The sequence below is a fragment of the Cavia porcellus genome, unplaced genomic scaffold (genome assembly GCF_034190915.1).
Source record: "Cavia porcellus strain 051 isolate PalLab524CR breed Dunkin Hartley unplaced genomic scaffold, mCavPor4.1 scaffold_35, whole genome shotgun sequence".
NCBI classification, from domain to species: Eukaryota; Metazoa; Chordata; class Mammalia; order Rodentia; family Caviidae; genus Cavia; species Cavia porcellus.
This window is the reverse complement of record NW_026947518.1, coordinates 12,172,786-12,182,371: the sequence shown is the minus strand read 5'-3', so window position 1 is coordinate 12,182,371 and position 9,586 is coordinate 12,172,786.

Genomic DNA, 9,586 nt, shown 5'->3' with positions numbered 1-9,586 from the left:
ACACTGCGGTGCTTTTCTCCATCCTACATTGCCACTCACTGCCTATCCTGATTCAGGCCCTCTGATTCACACCACTCTGTGATGTTTTTCTCACTTCTACTAGTGAATGGACTTTTAGAAACACTTACAATGCGCACCACCCCGAGATGTTTTTCAGAAACCTGTCCTACATTGCCACTGCATGTTTCCTGACTTCCTCATGCTGACCACCCCGTGTTGCTTTTCTCCTTCCTACATTGCTAATCACTGTCCAACTTGATTCAGACCCTCTGATTCACACCACCCCGTGATGTTTTTCTCACTCCTACTAGTGAAAGGCCTTTTAGAAACCCTTACAATGAGCACCACCCTGCAACGTTTTTCAGAAACCTATCCTACATTGCCACTGTAAGTTTCCTGACCTCCCAATCCTGACCACCCCGAGGTGCTTTTCTCCATCCTACCTTGCCACTCACTGCCTATCATGAATCAGGCCCTCTAGTTCAAACCACTCCGTTATATTGTTTTTTCGCTCCTACTAGTGAATGGCCTGTTAGAAACCCTTATAATGTGCACCACCCCGCGATGTTTTCCAGAAACCTATCCTACATTGCCACTGCATGTTTCCTCACCTCCCCATGCTGACCAGACCGAGTTGCTTTTCTCCATTTTATGTTACCACTCACTGCCTATCCAAATTATGGCCCTCCGATTCACACCACCCCGTGATGTTTTTCTCACTCCTACTACTGAGTGGCCTGTTAGGAAGCGTTACAATGTGCACCACCTGTGATGTTTTTCAGAAACCTATCCTACATTGCCAATGCATGTGTCCTGACCTCCCCATGATGACCATCCCATGGTGCTTTTCTCCATCCTACATTGCCACTCACTGCCTATCATAATTCTGGCCCTCCGATTCACACCACCCATGGTGTTTTTTGCACTCCTACTAGTAAATGGCCTGTTTGAAACCCTTACATTGCGCACCATTCCGCTTTTTTTTTTCAGAAACCTATCCTACATTGCCACTGCATGTTTCCTCACCTCCCCATGCTGACCACCCTGTGGAGCTTTTCTCCATCCTACATTGCCACTCAATGCCTATCCTAATTGAGGCCCTCCGTTTCACACCACCCCGTGATGTTGTTCTCACTCATACTAGTGAACGGCCTGATAGAAACCCTTACAATGCGTACCACCCAGCGATGTTTATCAGAAACCTATTCGACATTGCCACTGCATGTTTCCTTGCCTCCCCATGCTGACAAACCCGTGGTGTTTTCTCCATCCTACATTGCCACTCACAGACTATCCTAATTCAGTCCCTCCGTTTCACACCACCCCGTGATGTTTTTCTCACTCCTACTTGTGAATGGCTTGTTAGAAATCCTTACAATGCCCACCACCCCGCTATGTTTTTCAGAAACCTATCCTACATTGCCACTGCATGTTTCCTGACCTCCGCATGCTGACCACACCGTGGTGCTTTTCTCCATCCTACATTGCCACTCACTGCCTATCCTAATTCAGGCGCTCCGATTCACACCACCCGTGATGTTTTTCTCACTCCTCCTAGTGATTGGCCTGTTAGAAACCCTTACAATGCGCACCACCCCACTTTTTTTTTTCAGAATCCTATCCTACATTGCCACTGCATGTTTCCTCACCTCCCCATGCTGACCACCCTATGGTGCTTTTCTCCATCCTACATTGCCACTCACTCCCTATCCTAAATCAGGCCCTCCGATTCAAACGACCCGGAGATATTTTTCTCACTCCTCCTAGTCAATGGCCTGTTAGAAACCCTTACAATGCGCACCAACCTGTAATGTTTTTCAGAAAGCTATCCCACATGGCTACTGCATATTTCCTGACCTCCCCATGCCGACCACCCCATGGTGCTTTTCTACATCCTACATTGCCACTCACTGCCTATTCTTAATCAGGCCCTCTGATTCACACCACCCCGTTATGTTTTTCTGAATCCTACTAGTGAATAGCCTGTTAGAAACACTTACAATGCGTACAACCCCGCGATGTTTTTCAGAAACCTATACTACATTGCCACTGAATGTTTCCTAACCTCCCCATGCTGACCATGACGTGGTGCTTTTCTCCATCCTACATTGCCACTCCCTGCCTATCCTAATTCAGATCATCTGATTCACACGACCCCGTGATGTTTTTCTCACTCCTACTAGTGAATGGCCTGTTAGAAACCCTTACAATGCTCAACACCTGTGATGTTATTCAGAAACCTATCCTACATTGCCATCGCATGTTTCCTGACCTCACCATGTTGACCACCCCGTGGTGCTTTTCTCCATTCTTCATTGCCACTCAGTGCCTATCCTAATTCAGGCCCTCCGATTCACACCACCCCGTGATGTTTTTTTCACTCTTCCTTGTGAATGGCTTGTTAGAAAGCCTTATAATGCGCACCACCCCGCGATGTTTTTCAGAAACCTATCCAACATTGCCATTGCATGTTTCCTGACCTCCCCATGTTGACCACCCCGTGGTGCTTTTCTGCATCTGACATTGCCACTCATTGTCTATCTTGATTCAGGCTCTCCGATTCACACCACAACATGATGTTTTTCTCACTCCTACTAGTCAATGGACTGTTAGAAACCCTTACAATGCGAACCACCCCAATTTTTTTTCCAGAAACTTATCCTATATTGCCACTGCATGTTTGCTCACCTCCCCATGCTGACCACCCTGTGGTGCTTTTCTCCATCCTACATTGACACTCAATGCTTATTCTAATTCAGGCCCTCCGATTCACACCACACCATGATTTATTTCTCACTCCTACTAGTTAACGGCCTTTTAGAAACCCTTGCAATGAGCACCACCCCGCGATGTTTTTCAGAAACCTATCCTCCATTGCTACTGCATGTTTCCTGACTTCCCCATGCTGACCACCCCGTGGTGCTTTTCTGCATCCGACATTGCCACTCACTGTCTATCTTGATTCAGGCTCTCCGATTCACACCACAACATGATGTATTTCTCACTCCTACTAATGAATGGCCTGTTAGAAACCCTTACAATGAGCACTGCCCTGCAATGTTATTCAGAAACCTATCCTACATTGCCATTGCATGTTTCATGACCTCCACGTGCTGACCATCCTGTGGTGCTTTTCTCCATCCTACATTGCATTCACTGCCTATCCTAATTCAGAACATCTGAATCACACCACCCCGTAATGTTTTTCTCACTCCTACTAGTGAATGGCCTGTTACAAACCCTTACAATGCGCGCCACCGCATGATGTTTTTCAGAAAACTATCCTATATTGCCACTGCGTATTTCCTGACCTCCCCATGATGACCACCCCATGGTGCTTTTCTCCATCCTACATTGCCACTCACTGCCTATCCTAATTATGGCCCTCCGATTCACACCACCTCATGATGTTTTTCTCTCTCCTACAAGTGAATGGCCTGTTGGAAACCGTTACAATGCGCACCACCCCGCTTTTTTTTTTTTCAGAAACCTATCCGACATTGCCACTGCATGTTTCCTCACCTCCCCATGCTGATCACCCTCTGGTGCTTTTCTCCATCCTACATTGCCACTCAACGCCTATTCTAATTCAGGACCTCCGATTTACACCACCCCCTGATGTTGTTCTCACTCGTACTAGATAATGGCCTGGTAGAAATCCTTACAATGCGCACCACACCGTGATGTTTTTCAGAAACCTATCCTACATTGCTACTGCATGTTTCCTAACATTCCCAAGTTGACCACCCCGTGGTGCTTTTCTCCATTCTTCATTGCCACTCACTGCCTATTCTAATTCAGGCCCTCCGATTCACACCACTGCTTGATGTTTTTCTCACTCCTACCAGTAAATGCCCTGTTAGAAAACCTTACAATTCTCACCACCCGCGATGTTTTTCAGAAACCTATCCTACATTGCCACTGCATGTGTCCTGGCCTCCACATGCTGACCACACCGTGGTGCTTTTCTCCATCCTACATTGCCACTCACTGCCTATCCTGATTCAGGCCCTCTGATTCAAACCACGCTGTGATGTTTTTCTCACTCCTACTAGTGAATGGCCTGTTAGAAACACTTACAATTCGCACCACCCCGTGATGTTTTTCAGAAACCTATCCTACATTGCGACTGCATGTGTCCTGACCTCCCCATGATGACCATCCCATGGTGCTTTTCTCCATCCTACATTGCCTCTCACTGCCAATCATAATTCTGGCCCTCCGATTCACACCACCCCATGATGTTTTTCTCACTCCTACTAGTGAATGGCCTGTTTGAAACCCTTACATTGCGCACCATTCCGCTTATTTTTTTTTTTTCGTAAACCTATCCTACATTGCCACTGCATGTTTCCTCACCTCCCCATGCTGACCACCCTGTGGTGCTTTTCTCCATCCCACATTGCCACTCAATGCCTATCCTAATTGAGGCCCTCCGCTTCACACCACCCCGTGATGTTGTTCTCACTCATACTAATGAAAGGCCTGTTAGAAACCATTACAATGCGTACCACCCAGCGATGTTTATCAGAAACCTATTCGACATTGCCACTGCATGTTTCCTTGCCTCCCCATGCTGACAAACCCGTGGTGTTTTCTCCATCCTACATTGCCACTCACAGACTATCCTAATTCAGTCCCTCCGATTCACACCACCCAGTGATGTTTTTCTCACTCCTTCTTGTGAATGGCTTGTTAGAAATCCTTACAATGCTCACCACCCCGCTATGTTTTTCAGAAACCTATCCTACATTGCCACCGCATGTTTCCTCACCTCCCCATGCTGACCACCCTGTGGTGCTTTTCTCCATCCTACATTGCCACTCAATGCCTATCCTAATTGAGGCCCTCCGTTTCACACCACCCCGTGATGTTGTTCTCACTCATACTAATGAATGGCCTGTTAGAAACCCTTACAATGCGCACCAACCTGTAATGTTTTTCAGAAAGCTATCCCACTTTGCTACTGCATGTTTCCTGACCTGCCATGCCGACCACCCCGTGGTGCTTTTCTACATCCTACATTGCCCCTCACTGCCTATCTTTAATCAGGCCCTCTGATTCACACCACCCCTTTATGTTTTTCTGAATCCTACTAGTGAATAGTCTGTTAGAAACACTTTCAATGCGCACAACCCCGCGAAGTTTTTCAGAAACCTATACTACATTGCCACTGAATGTTTCCTGACCTCCCCATGCTGACCATGCCGTGGTGCTTTTCTCCATCCTACATTGCCACTCACTGCCTATCCTAATTCAGACCTTCTGATTCACACCACCCCATGATGTATTTCTCACTCTTACTAGTGAATGGCCTGTTAGAAACCCTTACAATGTGCACAACCCCGCGATGTTTTTTCAGAAACCTATCCTAAATTGCCATTTCATGTTTCCTGACCTCACCATGCTCACCAACCCGTGGTGATTTTCTCCATTCTTCATTGGCACTCAGTGCCTATCCTAATTCAGGCCCTCCGATTCACACCACCCCGTGATGTTTTTTTTCACTCCTCCTTGTGAATGGCTTGTTAGAAAGCCTTACAATGCGCACCACCCTGCGATGTTTTTCAGAAACCTATCCAACATTGCTACTGCATGTTTCCTGACCTCCCCATGCTGACCACCCCATGGTGCTTTTCTCCAACCGACATTGCCACTCACTTTCTATCTTGATTCAGACCCTCCGATTCACACCACAGCATGATGTATTTCTCACTGCTACTAGTGAATGGCCTGTTAGAAACACTTACAATTGGCCCCACCCCCCGATGTTTTTCAGAAACCTATCCTACATAGCCACTGCATGTTTCCTGACCTCACCATCCTGACCACAGTGCGGTGCTTTTCTCCATCCTACATTGCCACTCACTGCCTATCCTGATTCAGGCCCTCTGATTCACACCACTCTGTGATGTTTTTCTCACTTCTACTAGTGAATGGACTTTTAGAAACACTTACAATGCGCACCACCCCGAGATGTTTTTCAGAAACCTGTCCTACATTGCCACTGCATTTTTCCTGACTTCCTCATGCTGACCACCCCGTGTTGCTTTTCTCCTTCCTACATTGCTAATCACTGTCCAACTTGATTCAGACCCTCCGATTCACACCACCCCGTGATGTTTTTCTCACTCCTACTAGTGAAAGGCCTTTTAGAAACCCTTACAATGAGCACCACCCTGCAACGTTTTTCAGAAACCTATCCTACATTGCCACTGTAAGTTTCCTGACCTCCCAATCCTGACCACCCCGAGGCGCTTTTCTCCATCCTACCTTGCCACTCACTGCCTATCATGAATCAGGCCCTCTAGTTCAAACCACTCCGTTATATTGTTTTTTCTCTTCTACTAGTGAATGGCCTGTGAGAAACCCTTATAATGCGCACCACCCCGCGATGTATTCCAGAAACCTATCCTACATTTGCCACTGCATGTTTCCTCACCTCCCCATGCTGACCAAACCGAGTTGCTTTTCTCCATTTTATGTTACCACTCACTGCCTATCCAAATTATGGCCCTCCGATTCACACCACCCCGTGATGTTTTTCTCACTCCTACTACTGAGTGGCCTGTTAGAAAGCGTTACAATGTGCACCACCCGTGATGTTTTTCAGAAACCTATCCTACATTGCCACTGCATGTTTCCTGACCTCCGCATGCTGACCACACCGTGGTGCTTTTCTCCATCCTACATTGCCACTCACTGCCTATCCTAATTCAGGCCCTCCGATTCACACCACCCGTGATGTTTTTCTCACTCCTCCTAGTGATTGGCCTGTTAGAAACCCTTACAATGCGCACCATCCCACTTTTTTTTTTCAGAAACCTATCCTACATTGCCACTGCATGTTTCCTCACCTCCCCATGCTGACCACCCTATGGTGCTTTTCTCCATCCTACATTGCCACTCACTCCCTATCCTAAATCAGGCCCTCCAATTCAAACGACCCGGAGATATTTTTCTCACTCCTCCTAGTCAATGGCCTGTTAGAAACCCTTACAATGCGCACCAACCTGTAATGGTTTTCAGAAAGCTATCCCACATGGCTACTGCATATTTCCTGACCTCCCCATGCCGACCACCCCATGGTGCTTTTCTACAACCTACATTGCCACTCACTGCCTATTCTTAATCAGGCCCTCTGATTCACACCACCCCGTTATGTTTTTCTGAATCCTACTAGTGAATAGCCTGTTAGAAACACTTACAATGCGTACAACCACGCGATGTTTTTCAGAAACCCATACTACATTGCCACTGAATGTTTCCTAACCTCCCCATGCTGACCATGACGTGGTGCTTTTCTCCATCCTACATTGCCACTCCCTGCCTATCCTAATTCAGATCATCTGATTCACACGACCCCGTGATGTTTTTCTCACTCCTACTAGTGAATGGCCTGTTAGAAACCCTTACAATGCTCAACACCTGTGATGTTATTCAAAAACCTATCCTACATTGCCATCGCATGTTTCCTGACCTCACCATGTTGACCACCCCATGGTGCTTTTCTCCATTCTTCATTGCCACTCAGTGCCTATCCTAATTCAGGCCCTCCGATTCACACCACCCCGTGATGTTTTTTTCACTCCTCCTTGTGAATGGCTTGTTAGAAAACCTTACAATTCGCAACACCCCGCGATGTTTTTCAGAAACCTATCCTACATTGCCAATGCATGTTTCCTGACCTCCCCATGATGACCAAACCGTGGTGCTTTTCTCCATTCTTCATTGCCACTCACTGCCTATTCTAATTCAGGACCTACGATTCACACCACCCCTTGATGTTTTTCTCACTCCTACTAGTGAATGGCCTGCTACACCCATTACAATGCCCAACACCCGGCGATGATTTTCAGAAACCTATCCTACATTGTCATTGCATGTTTCCTGACCTCCCTATGCACACGAACCCGTGGTGCTTTTCTCCATCCTACATTGCCACTCACTGTCTATCTTGATTCAGGCTCTCCAATTCACACCACACCATGAAGTATTTTTACTCCTACCAGTGAATGCCCTGTTAGAAAACCTTACAATTCTCACAACCCGCGATGTTTTTCAGAAACCTATCCTACATTGCCACTGCATGTGTGCTGACCTCCCCATGCTGACCACACCGTGGTGCTTTTCTCCATCCTACATTGCCACTCACTGCCTGTCCTGTTTCAGGCCCTCTGAATCAAACCACGCTGTGATGTTTTTCTCACTCCTACTAGTGAATGGCCTGTTAGAAACCCTTACAATGTGCACCACACCGCGATGTATTTCAGAAACCTATCCTACATTGACACTGCATGTTTCCTGACATCCCCATGCTGACCACACCGTGGTGCTTTTCTCTAACCTAATTCAGGCCCTCCGATTCACACCACCCCGTGATGTTTTTCTCACTCCTACTAGTGTATGGCCTATTTGAAACCCTTATATGGCGCACCATTCCGCTTTTTTTTCCAGAAACCTATCCTATATTGCAACTGCATGTTTCCTCACCTCCCCATGCTGAACAACCTGTGGTGATTTTCTCCATCCAAAATTGCCACTCAATGCCTATCCTAATTGAGGCCCTCCGATTTACACACCCCGTGATGTTGTTCTCACTCCTACTAGTGAACGGCCTGTTAGAAACCCTTACTATGCGTACCACCCAGCGATGTTTATCAGAAACCTATTCGACATTGCCACTGCATGTTTCCTTGCCTCCCGATGCTGACAAACCCGTGGTGTTTTCTCCATCCCACATTGCCACTCACAGTCTACCTAATTCAGTCCCTCCGATTCACACTACCCCGTGATGTTTTTCTCACTCCTACTTGTGAATGGCTTGTTAGAAATCCCTACAATGTGCACCACCCCGCGAAGTTTTTCAGAAACCTATCCTACATTGCCACTGCATGTTTCCTGACCTCCGCATGCTGACCACACCGTGGTGCTTTTCTCCATCCTACATTGCCACTCACTGCCTATCATAATTCTGGCCCTCCGATTCACACCACCCATGATGTTTTTCTCACTCCTACTAGTAAATGGCCTGTTTGAAACCCTTACATTGCGCACCATTCCGCTTTTTTTTTTCAGAAACCTATCCTACATTGCCACTGCATGTTTCCTCACCTCCCCATGCTGACCACCCTGTGGTGCTTTTCTCCATCCTACATTGCCACTCAATGCCTATCCTAATTGAGGCCCTCCGTTTCACACCACCCCGTGATGTTGTTCTCACTCATACTAGTGAACGGCCTGTTAGAAACCCTTACAATGCGTACAACCCAGCGATGTTTATCAGAAACCTATTCGACATTGCCACTGCATGTTTCCTTGCCTCCCCATGCTGACTAACCGGTGGTGTTTTCTCCATCCTACATTGCCACTCACAGACTATCCTAATTCAGTCCCTCCGTTTCACACCACCCCGTGATGTTTTTCTCACTCCTACTTGTGAATGGCTTGTTAGAAATCCTTACAATGCCCACCACCCCGCTATGTTTTTCAGAAACCTATCCTACATTGCCACTGCATGTTTCCTGACCTCCGCATGCTGACCACACCGTGGTGCTTTTCTCCATCCTACATTGCCACTCACTGC